Source organism: Pseudorca crassidens, chromosome 7 (genome assembly GCF_039906515.1).
Source record: "Pseudorca crassidens isolate mPseCra1 chromosome 7, mPseCra1.hap1, whole genome shotgun sequence".
Taxonomy (NCBI): domain Eukaryota; kingdom Metazoa; phylum Chordata; class Mammalia; order Artiodactyla; family Delphinidae; genus Pseudorca; species Pseudorca crassidens.
The window spans coordinates 78215231-78231995 of record NC_090302.1 but is presented as its reverse complement, the minus strand read 5'-3'; the positions used below and the strand labels follow the sequence as shown (position 1 = coordinate 78231995).

The 16765-nt window shown below is 33.4% G+C and overlaps 1 long non-coding RNA gene across 1 annotated transcript in view; it reads left to right on the top strand.

The window, feature by feature from the left end:
• Nucleotides 1-12537, top strand: part of LOC137227091 (uncharacterized) — a 185043-nt gene extending 172506 nt beyond the window's left edge. The window contains exon 3 of the long non-coding RNA XR_010944689.1: nucleotides 12441-12537. This is a non-coding gene — a long non-coding RNA (uncharacterized lncRNA). The remainder of the gene's footprint in view (nucleotides 1-12440) is intronic.
• The last annotated feature ends 4228 nt before the right edge of the window (nucleotides 12538-16765 follow it).

Below are 16765 nucleotides of genomic sequence, written 5' to 3'. Positions count from 1 at the left end.
CAACCACTTTGGATTAGATTAAAGAATGATTTAAGTGTAACGTCTCCCTTTTTAGTAACTTCTACACTCCTTTACGAATAAAAGAAAAAGCTCCACCACTGTAATCAAAGAATCCATAGTCTCCAGTGCAGTCATAGAATAGACACTCTTAGGACTGGCTCAGTGATAGTGTTCACTTTGGGGAAAATAAAACAGAGAAAAAGATCCCCTTTTTGACTGAAAATCAAGATGCTACATATATTAGTTTTTGTTTTGTTTTGTTTCTTTGCTGAAGAACAAATGATAAAAAGTTTAGTGGATTAAAGTAACATACATATAATATCTTACAGTTAATGTGGGCCAGGAATCTGGCCATGACTTAGCTGGGTCCTCTGCGTAGGATCTCACAAAGCTATAAGCAATCTGTCACCCAGGACTGGGTTCCCATCAGGGGCTTGGCTGGAGGAGGATCTGCTTCTAAACTTTCTTAGGTTGTTGGAGAATTAATTTCCTTGCAGTTGTAGGACTCGTGACAGCTTGCTTCTTCAAAACTAACAATGGCAAAAGAGATTCTAGCAAGATGAGTGCTCTACTCTTATGTAATCACATACACATAATTAAGTGTATCCCATCACCTTTGCTGTATTCCACTTGTTGGAAACAAATCACAAGCCCTGTCTACACTCAAAAGAACTGGATTACACAAATGTGTGAACACCAGGAAATGGGGAATACAGGAGCCACCCTAAGATCTATCTGCCACACTGTAATTACTACATTTGTGGTTAAACAATCGTGAGAAAAAACTCTGATTTCATCAGTGATGTCCCCAATAGTCAGATAATTTTGTAAGAGTCCTGGTAATCGTTCAAAACTTAAAGGTTTTTGATCCCTGAAATAGCCTGGCTCAGTGTTAGGAGATTTCTCCATTAATTTGCTCAATATACCTGAGAAACTTTAGGTAGGTGCTCTCCTGAGTGAAAGAATAAACCTGCAACAAGGGCCAAAAGAGCCAGTCTTAAATAACACTTCTAGGAATTACTACGGTTAATGAGTCAGTAAACAGAAAACTACCTGGAAGAAAAGTGAGAGGATAATCTGTCCAGATGAAAGACAGTCACTCTAAGCAACTCTAAGGGAGCAAATCAAGCAGTTTTGCTTCAGTTTTTCTTAGGAAGGAGGTAGGTACTGGAGGGGTGTCACAGTTATAGTCCATCATGAAATCCACAGATACTGAAGGGGCACCAAAACTGATGACTTCTAATTTGTTTCCCTCTAAGAATATCCATTCTAAAGGACCAGGTCCCTGTGCCATGTACAATATGTAGCCAGAATGTAAAACACTTGTAATAGGAAGAGAGCCACAGTTTATTAGAGATTTTTCTCTTCCCCATGTTCTGACATTTAAAAAAAAAATCACTTCACTGCCTATGGGAACCAAGTGGATGAAAGATCTGAGAAAATATCTTCTACTTTTGACTTGCTTATTTTACAAAGACTGGAGTCTAGCAGGTAAAACCCCATGTAAGGAACTGTAAAAGAAAAAACTTGGAAACAATCTTTCCCTGGGCTGGGAGACAAGCTTGTCTAAGGCAAATCAAGCTGTGGCTCATGACCCAGGCACACTTTAACACTGAGTGGCTGGAATCAGCAATATCTTGCAGCCCTTAAGCTGTATTCTTAGCAACATGATATAAGGAGGAAGACTTTGAATACACACTATAAAGGGACATAATCAGTTTGGGAGACAAATTGAGATCATGACTCTTCTCAAGAATAAGCTTTGCTATTATAAACTCAGATTCATTTACTGCTATTTATTATGTTCATGAATTTGTGCTTATATAATCCCGTGTTTTAAAAATGTCTCAGCTTTAATTTTGAATATTGAAAAGATTGAAAGATAACTCTATGCACAAAATATCTTAAGCTTTTTGGTAATGACTAAGATTGTAAAGCAGTTCTGAGAACAAAAATTTTGAGAAATGATGCTTTAAAGAACCAATTTAGATGAGAGAAATTTAAAATTTATAATTGATAGAATTTATACCATAAATTTAGATCATAAAAACATGTGCTTTATAGTTTATAATTTATAGAAATTTATTATTGATCAGTTCTAAATACATTATAATATCCTTTATGATATTCTTTTGATCCATGAGTTATTTAGGTTTTATTCCAAATATATTTTAATTAAATATTTTTTTTAATTTATAACTATGGTTATTAAATTTATCATCTAAAGACACTTTAATGTATCCTATTGTATATTTCTCCATGGATATGGGATGTTGGACATAAAAAGAGATTCTTCCAGTTCACACCAGTATCTAAGCTCACTGTATGTTTAATAAAGATGTGTTGTCTTTAAAGAACCGTCTAAGTACAATTATTTCAAATTTTGATACTTGTTTTATGTGTTCAATTAAAAAGTGATTCACACATGCTTGAAAAGAGCATATATATTATATTATAGTCAGTGTTCTATATATGCCAATTAGACCAGATGTGTTATTTGTGCTTTGCAAATATTCTTACACCCAAACTATTGTTCTTTTGGCTTTTTGTCTGCTTAAACTGTGTTCTCTGAGGAGTTAGGTATATAATTCTGTCAACTTAAACTTAACATTTTATAAGCGTGTGTTTTTTCTATATCTAAAACTTTTCTTAACAGTGAAGTATAATTATATAATACTACTATAAATGCTCTAATTTGGGGCGGTTTAATATTTTCTATGTATATTCTTTTTAGTTTTTTTTTTTTCTTTCAACTCTGCTGTGTCCCTAATTTTTCCAAGATTTCTCTTCGGAGCTGTGGATGGGTATATGAAGTTTCCTACTTGATCTACACTTGACTGTCTAAAAGCACATGTAACTTAGCATGTCATAAACCAAGTACCTGATCTTACCTCCAGAACCTTACTGCTGCTTCTTTTTAATGATAAGTTTAACTTTCTAGTTTCTCAGAAGACATCTATAATTTATTTCTCTCATAGTATACATTCTATTTTCAGAATATACTATTGGTTCTACCTTCAAAATAGATCTAACCACTTCTCACTATATTACTACTGCAAACTACCATTTGCTTGCCTCTGATTTTTTTAACTTATTTATTAAGCACATCTTAATAAATGTGCTTAATCACTGAATTTCACATCACTGAAACCTAATATACCTACAAAAACCCTGCACAGATGTTGAGTTCATATGTTTTCACCTGAAACAACTAATCAGATCACAAATATTTCATTACCTGCATCCAAAGTTCCCCCCTTGCCCTCTCCCAGTCACTAATCACTCAAAATTAACAATTACTCAGTCTATCGCAATAGATTAATTTCACTTGCTTATAGAATTTATAAAATTTAAATATACATTATTTTCTCATTTAAATCTCACTGGTTGCTCAACATAAGGTTTGTGAGATTCATATGTTGTTGTGTAGAGCATTAGTTTCTTTATTTTCATTGTTCCATATCTCTTATATGTGGAATCTAGAAAAATGGTACAGATGAACTTATTTGCAAAGCAGAAATAGTCCAGATGTAGAAAACAAACTTATGAATACCAAGGGAGGAAGTGGGGGTGTGTGAGATGAATTGGGAGTTTGGGGTTGACATATATACACTACTATATATGAAATAGTTAACTAATGAGAACCTACTGTATAGCACAGGGAACCCTACTCAGTGCTCTGTGGTGATCTAAATGGGAAGGAAATCTTAAAAAGAGTGGATACATGTATATGTATAACTGATTCACTTTGCTGTACAGCAGAAAGTAACACAACATTGTAAAGCAACTATACTCCAATTTAAAAAAAAATATTCAAATATGTAGATATACCACAATTAATTGATTTGTTTTACTGTTTATGGACACTGGATTGTTTCTAGTTTGAGTCAAATAAAGCTGCTATGAGCATTGTTAATTCATTGTTAATGAATTTGGGGACACATATGCATGCATTTTTGTTGGGTATATTCCCATGAGTGGAATTGCTCAGGGATAAAGTTAATTTGTAGATTAGGACCCACAAAATGGAGACTGTGCCAGTGGCCCAGCCTACACCACACATTTCAACTTAAGTCAGCCTGCCTTATCCGAAACACCTCCCAAGGAAACCTAACATACACCGATCACAATCCTCCAACTCAGCTTTAGCTTATCTTACTTTAGAAAATAGGACGTGCTAGCATTATAAGGAAATCCTCACCTTCTTGCCAATTCTGCCCTGCTTCTGTGTTGCCTCTTCTAATGCTCTATAAAACTGGGTCTTGCCCCAAATCCCTTGGAAAGAGTGCTGCACTGCTTGTGATCCCAACCCATGGATTGTTTTCCCTTGAATGAAGAGCATCAAACTCATAACTAAATTTTTGGTAACAAGATGGGACCCACAGAAAGTTGCTGAAGCTTCCAGGGACCGCTCCTAGACACAGGGGTAGGTACCTGCAGATTCCTTTTGGTTCACTGTTTCTTGAGCCACACTCTGGGACTTTGGGTAAACTTTTCTCAGATTACACTGTGCTTGTTTTGTCATCTGAGCTCTTCAAGTTTATTTATCATAATACTTCCAGGTAGAAAATTGAGGTGTGAAATACTCCAGATTTTTTAGAGTGAGACTTAGTGGGCCACAGCAGTTGGGTTTGCAGCTGACTTATCTACAACGTAAGCTCCTTTGGGAGATTCTGACAGGTCTCAGGAACTGTGCACAGGCAGCCAGAAAGAGTAAGTCTGGTTGAATTAGGGAAGATTATTTCAAAAATGAAATAATGGGTGTCCCTCAATCTAAAGAAAGTAAGATGGCAGCAGTTAGGGAACTCACAAAGCCTTGAGGTAAATTCATTGCATAAACCGCTGGAGGATTTGGGGGAATAAATTAAGACAAGAAATTCAGACTTTGGGGGATATTGACATACCAAAAGCTAGGTAAGCATAAGATGGACTTTTAAAAGCCATTAGGTCTGTCACTATAAAGAAATCTTGTGAAAGGAATAATAGATCTATTGCTAATGGGAATCTCAGAAGCCAAAGCCACAAAACTGGTGTGCATGCCTTGAGCATTTAAAAGCTGTTAGAGCACCTGCCACCTAACTAAAACTTCTGAGCTAGGATAAGTTAGTTAGATTGACACCAGATCACCAAACAACCTCAAGAAAACTTCTGTGCAATGAGGTACACTGTAAAACACCACAAAATCCCCATATCTTAGGTGTTAATCTGTTTTCATGAGACCCAAGGCTTAGCTAAAGAAATGGGATCCTCACGTTTCAAAGAATTAAGTGCATCACTCCTGCTTATTTTATGTCTATGAATCATGGTCCTAGAAGCTGTAGATAGCTACAAAATGTCAAAAGCTCACTAAGACAACCTAGAATTACAATAACCATTATGGGGAACGTTCTAGTTATACAAGGTTGTTTATTTAAAAGTACACTTGAAAGCAGGGTTTCCCTATATTACCTTCTGTTTGTCTTGCTTTGTGTCCTGAGAATTGGGCTTGGCTTTCTCCCTGCCTGGGGTGTGCAGCTTCTTGTGTATACAGGTAGCTCAGTCATCAGGTTGAGGGCCCCAATATATGGCCAGATAGAAATGTGGGTTGCACTCCATTTACAGCTAAAGCTCTACCCACTGCTGCCAGCTCTCAGGGAAATAGACTTAAGTCCTTCTTTATTATGACTGTCTTTCAAAGCAGCTGTGGATCTTGGGTGCATAGTATCTTTGGGGGTTGTTCAGTATTGCCAGGGATGTTTACTCTTTGTTACTCTCAGGAATATAGAAACTAACCCAAATGTTTCTCAAGTTCATATGATTTGTGATAATTTTCAAGAAAAAAATCTAGTTTGTTGATTTAACTAAAATAGGCATGTCTTTAGAGCTATCAATATTAAATATAATGTAGGTATGCAATTTTATTCTACCTAGGTTAACTAAAAGTTAAATAAAGTCATGTTACCTCTATTACTGAATTTGTCAGCAAGAAAGATAACTTAAAATGATTACTGTTTAATGGCTCATGAAATTTTCATGAGTAATCTAAACATAATTGTTAAGAAAAAGTAAATTAAATAAATGTAAGATAAAAATTTATAAATAAACCTTCCAACAATTATGCTTTAAGTAAACTCTGTTTACTTTAAGCATAGTTTAAAAAATCTTTTTGGTAACTTGAAAGCCTAAACTTATACTAAGTTACATAATGGATATTCATTGACTATCTAGATCATTTCCAAATAAGATAAAATACGGAAACATTAATTACTAAACATAGGTTTATCTACTTTTGGCTTCCTTTTATAGAGGAACTAAATACATTTGGGTTTATTAGACATCCTTTTTTCGACATTAAACAACTTACTACGAGAAAGAATATACTTGTAAAAATTATAAAATATATTTATAAATTTGCCAATTCAGAGAATACTGGTATAACAGACAGTCCATAATTGCTTACTTCCTAGATTTCATTAGTTATTAAACATTCTGTGGGTTAAGAATTCTAATCAAAATATGAAATTAAAAGTATTTAAAAATAATAATAGTTAAAGGAAACAACTGCATGAAAAGTAGAATGACCACTTGTTCCAGAATGAGAAAGAAAAAAAAACATAGGAAAAACCCGAATGGATATGAAAAGTTGTAGAAATTTTGTGGAAAGGAATTTTATGTGTGCTCAAGCTGGCTAAGATTTCATTTTTTTAAATAAGTGTTAATATCAAAAGTACTTTGATGTAAAATTAGAATTTGGTTTTCTCTCTGTTAAAAACACAAGGTGGTTTTGGATTATTGGTCTGTTCTTGATAAGAGATTGTGAAAAGTTTATTTGACCTTTTGGGCAATCTACCTGTAAAGCAAAGATATGGGGTCTTAACAAAGCAGTAACTGACTCTTTACTTAGCAATGAAACATCACTAAGGTTAAAAATGGTATAAAAATTTAGAGTTATAATCCACATATATTTGGGGTTTTTTTAACATCTTTATTGGAGTATAATTGCTTTTCAATGGTGTGTTAGTTTCTGCTTTATAACAAAGTGAATCAGTTATACATATACATATGTTTCCATATCTCTTCCCTCTAGTGTCTCCCTCCCTCTCACCCTCCCTATCCCACCCCTCTAAGTGGTCACAAAGCACCTAGCTGACCTCCCTGTGCTATGAGGCTGCTTCCCACTAGCTATCTATTTTACGTTTGGTAGTGTATATATGTCCATGCCACTCTCTCACTTTGTCACAGCTTACCCTTCCCCTCCCTCCTGAAGTCCTTTCTCTAGTAGGTCTGTGTCTTTATTCCTGTATTACCCCTAGGTTCTTCATGACATTTTTTTTTCTTAGATTCCATATATATGTGTTAGCATATGGTATTTGTCTTTCTCTTTCTGACTTACTTCACTCTGTATGACACACTCTAGGTCCATCCACCTTACTACAAAATAACTCAATTTCGTTTCTTTTTATGGATGAGTAATATTCCATTGTATATATGTGCCACATCTTCTTTATCCATTCATCCGATGATGGACACTTAGGTTGCTTCCATCTCCTGGCTATTGTAAATAGAGCTGCAATGAACATTGTGGTACATGACTCTTTTTGAATTATGGTTTTCTCAGGGTATATGCCCAGTAGTGGGATTGCTGGGTCATATGGTAGTTCTACTTTTAGATTTTTAAGGAACCTCCATACTGTTCTCCATAGTGGCTGTATCAATTTACATTCCCACCGACAGTGCAAAAGGGTTCCCTTTTCTCCACACCTTCTCCAGCATTTATTGTTTCTAGATTTTTTGATGATGGCCATTCTGACTGGTGTGAGATGATGTCTCATTGTAGTTTTGATTTTCATTTCTCTAATGATTGGTGATGTTGAGCATTCTTTCATGTGTTTGTTGGCAGTCTGTATATCTTCTTTGGAGAAATGTCTATTTTGGTCTTCTGCCCAGTTTTGGATTGGGTTGTTTGTTTTTTTGATATGGAGCTGCATGAGCTGCTTGTAAATTTTGGAGATTAATCCTTTGTCAGTTGCTTCATTTGCAAATATTTTCTCCCATTCTGAGGGTTGTCTTCTGGTCTTGTTTATGGTTTCCTTTGCTGTGCAGAAACTTTGCAGTTTCATTAGGTCCCATTTGTTTAGTTTTGTTTTTATTTCCATTTCTCTAGGAGGTGGGTCAAAAAGGATCTTGCTGTGATTTATGTCATAGAATGTTCTGCCTATGTTTTCCCCTAAGAGTTTGATAGTTTCTGGCCTTACATTTAGGTCTTTAATCCATTTTGAGCTTATTTTTGTCTATGGTGTTAGGGAGTGATCTAATCTCATGCTTTTACATGTACCTGTCGAGTTTTCCCAGCAGAGGAAAGAGGCTGTCCTTTCTCCACTGTACATTCCTGCCTTCTTTATCAAAGATAAGGTGACCATATGTGCGTGGGTTTATCTCAGGGCTTTCTATCCTGTTCCATTGATGTATATTTCTGTTTTTGTGCCAATACCATACTGTCTTGATTACTGTAGATTTGTAGTATAGTCTGAAGTCAGGGAACTTGATTCCTCCAGCTCTGTTTGTTGTTCTCAAGATTGCTTTGTCTATTCAGGGTCTTTAGTGTTTCCATACAAATTGTGAAATTTTTTGTCCTAGTTCTGTGAAAAATGCCAGCAATAGTTTGATAGGGATTGCATTGAATCTGTAGATTGTTTAGGGTAGTAGAGTCATTTTCACCATGTTGATTCTTCCAATCCAAGAACATGGTATATCTCTCCATCTATTTGTATCATTCTTAATTTCTTTCATCAGTGTCTTATAATTTTCTGCATACAGGTCTTTTTTCTCCTTAGGTAGGTTTATACCTAGATATTTTATTCTCTTTGTTGCAGTGGTAAATGGGAGTGTTTTCTTGATTTCACTTTCAGACTTTTCATCATTAGTGTATAGGAATGACAGAGATTTCTGTGCATTAATTTTTTTTATCCTGCTACTTTACCAAATTCATTGATTAACTCTAGTAGTTTTCTGGTATCATCTTTAGGATTCTCTATGTATAGTATCATGTCATCTGCAAACAGTGACAGCTTTACTTCTTCTTTTCTCATTTGGATTCCTTTTATATCCTTTTCTTCTCTGATTGCAGTGGCTAAAACTTCCAAAACTATGTTGAATAACAGTGGTGAGAGTGGGCAACCTTGTCTTGTTTCTTCCAGGTTGTTTCTTCCAGGTTGTCCATTTTATTGGCATAGAGTTGCTTGTAGTAATCTCTCATGATCTTTTGTATTTCTGCAGTGTCAGTTGTTACTTCTCCTTTTTCATTTCTAATTCTATTGATTTGAGTCTTCTCCCTTTTTTTCTTGATGAGTCTGGCTAATGGTTTATCAATTCTGTTTATCTTCTGAAAGAACCAACTTTTAGTTTTATTGATCTTTGCTATTGTTTCCTTCATTTCTTTTTCATTTATTTCTGATATGATCTTTATGATTTCTTTCCTTCTGCTAACTTTGGGGTTTTTTTTGTTATTTTTCCTGTAATTGCTTTAGGTGCAAGGTTAGGTTGTTTATTCGAGATGTTTCCTGTTTCTTAAGGTAGGATTGTATTGCTATAAACTTCCCTCTTAGAACTGCTTTTGTTGCATCCCATAGATTTTGGGTCATCATGTCTCCATTGTCATTTGTTTCTAGGTATTTTTTGATTTCCTCTTTGATTTCTTCAGTGATTAACAGAGAATAACTTTGTTATTAAGTAGTGTATTGTTTAGCCTCCGTGTGTTTGTATTTTTTACAGAGCTTTTCCTGTAATTGATATCTAGTCTCATAGCGTTGTGGTCGGAAAAGATACTTGATACAATTTCAATCTTCTTAAATTTCCCAAGGCTTGATTTGTGACCCAAGATATGATCTATCCTGGAGAATGTTCCATGAGCACTTGAGAAAAATGTGTATTCTGTTGTTTTTGGATAGAATGTCCTATAAATATCAATTAAGTCCATCTTGTTTAACGTATCATTTAAAGCTTGTGTTTCCTTATTTATTTTCATTTTGGATGATCTGACCATTGGTGGAAGTGGAATCTTTAAGTCCCCTACTATGAATGTGTTACTGTTGATTTCCACTTTTATGGCTGTTAATATTTGCCTTATGTATTGAGGTGATCCTATGTTAGGTGCATGAATATGTACAATTGTTATATCTTCTTCTTGGATCGATCCCTTGATCATTATGTAGTGTCCTTTTCTGTCTCTTCTAATAGTCTTTATTTTAAAGTATATTTTGTCTGATATGAGAATTGCTACTCCAGCTTTCTTTTGATTTCCTTTTGCATGGAGTATCTTTTTCCATCCCCTCACTTTCATTCTATATGTGTCTCTAGGTCTGAAGTGGGTCTCTTGTAGACAGCATATATATGGGTCTTGTTTTTGTATCCATTCAGCCAGTCTGTGTCTTTTGTTGGGAGCATTTAATCCCTGTACATTAATCCACATAGATTTGAATTAAAACTTATTGAACTTCTAATAGTCTCAGTACATATGTTCTTACTTAAAGTGGCATACCAGGGGAAGTAAAAATATATCTCAGTTATAAATCCTGCCTGTGGAAGAAGTAATTCAAAAATGGAATATAATAAGAGAAAGTAATATCTAATTTGACTGATGTCAAAGGATCTGAAAAGAGTTTTGCTCTCAAGATGCATGGACTGTTCTCTCAGGATCCTGATTTTAAAAAATAATCTCTAAAAGAGGCAAAAACCTCACATTCCCTGATGTGACATACATCCATACATAAGTACATGCATTCATACACATGTATATATAAAATATTAGACATATGAGAAAATATAAGAAGTGAGAAAAATACAAAAAAATATGTAGTATACACACACACACACACAACCTTGGATTCCAAATGTATACTGGTAGAATGAATAAAATTAGACAATGAAATCAGACACTTTCTGGATTGGACCAACTATGACTTGGCAATTTACTTGATGTGCAAGGACCAATTCTTGAAAATACTTTCCCATTCTTGATGAATTGCTTTGTTTGTCAAAAATTATTTGATCATATATTAATTGATTAATAAATAATAATAAAATAAATAGTAAAATAATATAATTAATAATTAATCATAATTAAATAATTGATCATATATATACATGATCATATATATATATATGTCGAATTCTGGAGTCCATGATGTCCTATCAATATATTTATTTATTCTAACATGAATACCACACTCTCTTGACCTCTGCAGCTCTTTTACAGCCTTGAAATCAGGTAGTGTGCATCTCCAATCTTATTTTTTTTCTGAGTAATATATTTTCTACCTGTTTTCTTTTTGATTTCTTCTGTTCATTCTTGCTAGGGATTAATTTTGTTAATATTTAACAATCAATTTTGAATTTGTTAGTTTTATTATTTTTTTGCTTTTTCTTTCATTGATTTCTCTCCTTTTTTTTCCCACTTAATATGTCCTTTCTCCTGCTTATTTTGGGTTTAATTTCTGTTTCATTTTCCAGTATCTTAAGATCAAAACTTAGATTTAACTTAGGTTAGAATTATATTACATCTGGAGTGGAAAAACTCTATGCTTACTTCCAGTAGCACCTGGATATCTGTCTTTGGCTTGGTCAAGAAAAGTTCTGTGGATTAACTAACCAACTAATAAATTATAATGTGCTGAGTAAAGTCCACAACTTTTCTGTTGACATCCCTGGTCAGTTTGTTTGATGAGGACTTTCCCTCTGTCTAACTGGTTTGTCAACCTGGCTTGACTACATGACCAGAGAGACATTAAAAAAACATATATTTCTCATCTTCTCTCTGAGAAAGTCTACATTGAGCTCTTCCCAAATCAATATTCATCAGAACAAATTTTGGCAGTTTAATCTTGAGATAAAATACGCTTAACATATGATAATGAATAATAAGATTTTAAGGGCACAGCATGTTGCTGTATCTCACATGATCAGTAGAGATACAGATCCTCCCCCTCCTTGTAATTTTTATTTTGTAAATTTTGGTTCTCTTCACTTTTATTGAGAAGAGATCTTTATAATGTCTTGCATATACCCCATGCTTTAAAGAAATCTGGGTTTGACCATCCTAGCAGTATTTTTGAAATTTGTATTTACCAATAGATTTCTTATCTCAAGATAATCTACAGGATTTAAATATGCTAAGATCTGATTCTAAACATTTTTTCAAGAGTAAGAAATTCTATGAATAAATTTAATTATTGTCTCTTAAATTTTATTATAAACTAACCTCCTGTCTTGTAAAGTATATCAATTCCAAAACTGGTCTGGGGTACTTTTATACCAGAAAACTATTATATGAACAGTAAAATGTGTGTGAATTAATTAGGTTACAAAAATTGTACAAATTAAAAATACTTTAAATATTCTTATCACAGTGATGAAGGTACTCTAAGCTTTCAATAAAGTATACTTTTATTCTGTTTTTTTGGTAGATCTGTGGGCTAAAAGAAGTTGATGAAGACAGGCTTCCACTATATTTCAGCTTTAAACCTTTGAGATTTGCTCTTCCCTCTGAGTCTCAAGACCAGGTAAGACAATGAGCAACGCTTCATTCTAATCTCAAAGGAGAAATAGTTGCTATTTCTAGTGTTGACTTCATGTACAGTCCTTTGAAGTCTTTACAGGCACCCTTCCAAGGACCTGGCCTTCAGACCAAAAGATTAAAGGGAAAAAATTTAAAAGCAAAGAAGCCCCCTTTTCCCCTAGATTTTGTGGAAATGGTATTTCCTGTTTGAGGCCAAAATGCATCTTCTTTTTTTCGATCTTTTTTGTTGTTATTATGTTTGTACAAACTGATTTAAGAACTGTTTATGTATGGCTTTCGTTTTGCCAGAGACATGCTTTACACTAGGGATACAATAGTACATAAGCATGATTGTTAATTTTACTCTTCAAGGGTATGGGGATTACTGTTTGAGAAATTATATGTAGTCATGTTTAAACACATAGTCTTGTGATAAAACAGAAGCAGATTTGAGTCTCAAGTTTATCTTGGATTTATTAACTTATTACCTATCTAATGCTTAAAGTGTTAAGCACTTACGTATTGGAGCATCAGTTTTTTTCTATTTTAAAAGGAGATAATAATACTTCTATTAAAGATTACATTGGCAGTTTGATAATGTAATGTAGAAAAGTTCAAGAAAGTGTAGAATGCTTGGCATATAAGTGATCAGTAAGAGCATGAACTTTAAATACATTTTTCTTCTTCATTACCACTGTCATCATCACCATGACCATTAGTGTCTCAATTTTGTAGTATATGTAATTCATCTGTAATAGTTATTTTGGAATTGGGGCTTAGTATTAGATGTGAGATATATGTTACTAGTATTGTAACAGTTTGGTTACCTTAGCAGAAAATAATACATTGAAATATTGATTGTTCACCTTTCAGTGTTATAGCAAGATATATATCTGATGAGATCAACTGAATATTTTCTACAGAAAAATATAAAAGATGTAGTCAAATAATACAAAAGTGATTATGATTACTTTTGTTTTTTGTCTTTACATTTGGTCTGTGGTAACTTTTAAGACTTTCATCTCTCTTCTTTTTTTGTGGCTCACCTTAGGTTATTTTCCTACTTGTTAATAGGTTAAAGCTGAGGGATACTGAGAGAATAAACTAAATGAATATCAAGATCTCTGATCTGAAAAGTCCTAAGTCAGAAGGTCACATATGTCTTATTAGCACATATTAACACATGCTTTTATCTTCAGCACTTAAATAGCATTGTACTCAGGTAAATTACAATTTATTTATAGGAAACACAGCAGAATGAATTGTACAAGTTGTTAGCTGTTGAAGGAAGTGACTTTGTCTTTCTTTTCCACTGTTGTATATTTAAACTTCACATTCTTGATCACACTTGTTAGCACTATTTGGACCTTATATGTAAAGTCAGGCTTCCATCATTCCTGCCTGCTTTCCTTAAACCATTTTAATTAATATTTTTTAAAAGTAATACATTGCACATATATTTCAGAACTATTATGTTTTTTATTGTGGCATACTTTATATACTGTGAAATGCTCAAGTATTAAGAATATCATTTAATTAAATTTGATGACTAAATATCAAGACACAGAACACTTTCCCAACCCTACAAAGTTCCCATGTGTCCCTTTCCAGTCAAACCAGACAAGAGCACTACCAGGAAGAAATCCTTGAATTAATTCCTATCACCATAGTTTAGCTTTGTCTCTTCCATAATTCCATGTAAATGGAATCATACAGTATGTATTCTCTTTTACTCCCAGCCTCATTTGCTTTCAATAATATTTGTGAGATTACTGATATTGTTATAGTATCAGTAGCTCAGTCTTTCTAGTTCTGAGTAGCATTCTCCTGTATTAATATAGCATAATCTGTATACCCATTTTCCTTATGGTAGAAACCTAGATTGTTTCCAGTCTTCTGGCTTTTATGAATAAACCTATAATGAACATTCTTTAAAAAGCTTTTGTATGCATAGGTTTCATTCTCTTGGATAAACATCTAAGAGTAGAATTGTTTAGCTTTTTAAGAAACTAGAGAATGGTTCCAGTATATAGGTAGCATTTTGTGTTCCCACCACCATTATGGGAGAGTTCTTGATGCTCCACATCCGTTATATATGGTGTTGTCAATTGTTCTAATTTATCTATTTTGGTGTGTATCTAGCGGATCTCATCCTGAATTAATTTGCCTTTTTATGACGACCATGAGGTTGATTTTGGACTACTGAGGTTGAGTTTAAATCTTACACATCCTTATGGATTTTTTCTACTGTTTTATTTATTATTGAAAAGTGTCTGCTAATGTCTTCAATTATGATTGGGAGATTTGTGTCTAGTTCCCTTTAGTTTTAGCAAGTTTTCTCCTGTATTTGAGAACTTGGTTCATACACATTTTGAATTACGTTTTCTTGATTAACTCACCATTTCTTTATTGGAAAATGACCTTTTTTTAAAATCTCTGGTAACACACTTTATCTTGGTCTTTATTTTGTGTATTAGTGAGTCATATTAGCTTTATGTTGCTTAGAGTTTGTATGGCAATTTTTTTCCCATCCTTTACTTTCAGCTTATTTATGTCTTTATGTTTAGATTTCCATCTGTTAAACATATAGTTCATCTTGATTTTTATGTATTGTGAACTCTTTATCTTTTAATTTGGGTCTTTGATTCATTTAACTGTTGATATGTTTGGATTTTAAGTCTTGGTATTTGATTTCTATACTTTCCATATTCTCTTGTTTCTTCTGTTTCTAATTTCCTGTCTTATTTGTTGGTAAATCACTTACGTTATAGCATTCCTTTTCATCTTCTCTACTAAATTTTAAACTATGCTTTCTTGTCTTATCTTTTATTGGTTTCTTTGGGTAGTACAAAATGAAGTCTTAAGTTATCACAGTCTATATCCAAACCTACTCTCTTAATTCACAAAATATTTAAGAACTTCATGATAATTTACTTCCAATTTATAGACTTCATGACAGTGTATGTACCACCCTCCTGCCCTTTATGTTTTTATTTTTATGTATTTTTGTTTTAGAAAAGCTATACAAATGGTATATTATTATTTGTACTTTAAACAGTGTATAGTCTCTCAGGAGACTAATGTCATCCTTTAAATTTCAGCACTCTGATGGATTCAAATATACCATTTTGTACATTATCTACTTTGCTCTTACCAGTAGGTTAGAAGCAACAATGTCTTGTAACTTTCTACAAGTGGAATTTCTTAAAGATAATATTTAATGACTGGCCTTTATTTTAAGGATATATTTGTGTGTATATATATATATATGTGTGTGTGTGTGTGTGTATATATGTGTGTGTGTATATATATATATGTGTGTATATATATGTATATACATGTATATATATATGTATATATATGTGTGTGTATATATATGTATATATATGTATATATATATATATGTGTGTGTATATATATGTGTATATATATATGTGTGTATATATATATGTATATATATGTGTGTATATATATATATATGTGTGTGTGTGTGTGTGTATATATATATATGTATATATATATTGCACCCATACACTGGATGAGGCACTGTGCTAAGGATAAAGATACAAAAGTAAGATACTACCCAAAGCAATCTACAGATTCAATGCAATCCCTATTAAGCTACCAATGGCATTTTTCACAGAACTAGAACAAAATATTTCACAATTTGTATGGAAACACAAAAGACACTGAATAGCCAAAGCAATCTTGAGAAAGAAAAACGGAGCCGGAGGAATCAGGCTCCCAGACTTCAGACTATACTACAAAGCTGCAGTAATCAAGATAATATGGTACTGGCACAAAAACAGAAACATAGGTCAATGGAACAGGACAGAAAGCCCAGAGATAAACCCATGCAAATATGGTCACCTTATATTTGATAAAGAAGTCAAGAATATACAATGGAGAAGAGAGCCTCCTCAATAAGTAGTGCTGGGAAAACTGGACAGCTACATGTAAAAGAATGAAATTAGAACACTCCCTAACACCATAAACAAAAATAAACTCAAAATGGATTAAAGACCTAAATGTAAGGCCAGACACTATAAAACTCTTAGAGGAAAACATAGGCAGAACACTCTATGACATAAATCACAGCAAGATCCTTTTTGACCCACCTCCTAGAGAAATGGAAATAAAAACAAAAATAAAGAAATGGGACCTAATGAAACGTAAAAGCTTTTGCACAGCAAAGGAAACCATAAACAAGACAAAAAGACAACCCTCAGAATG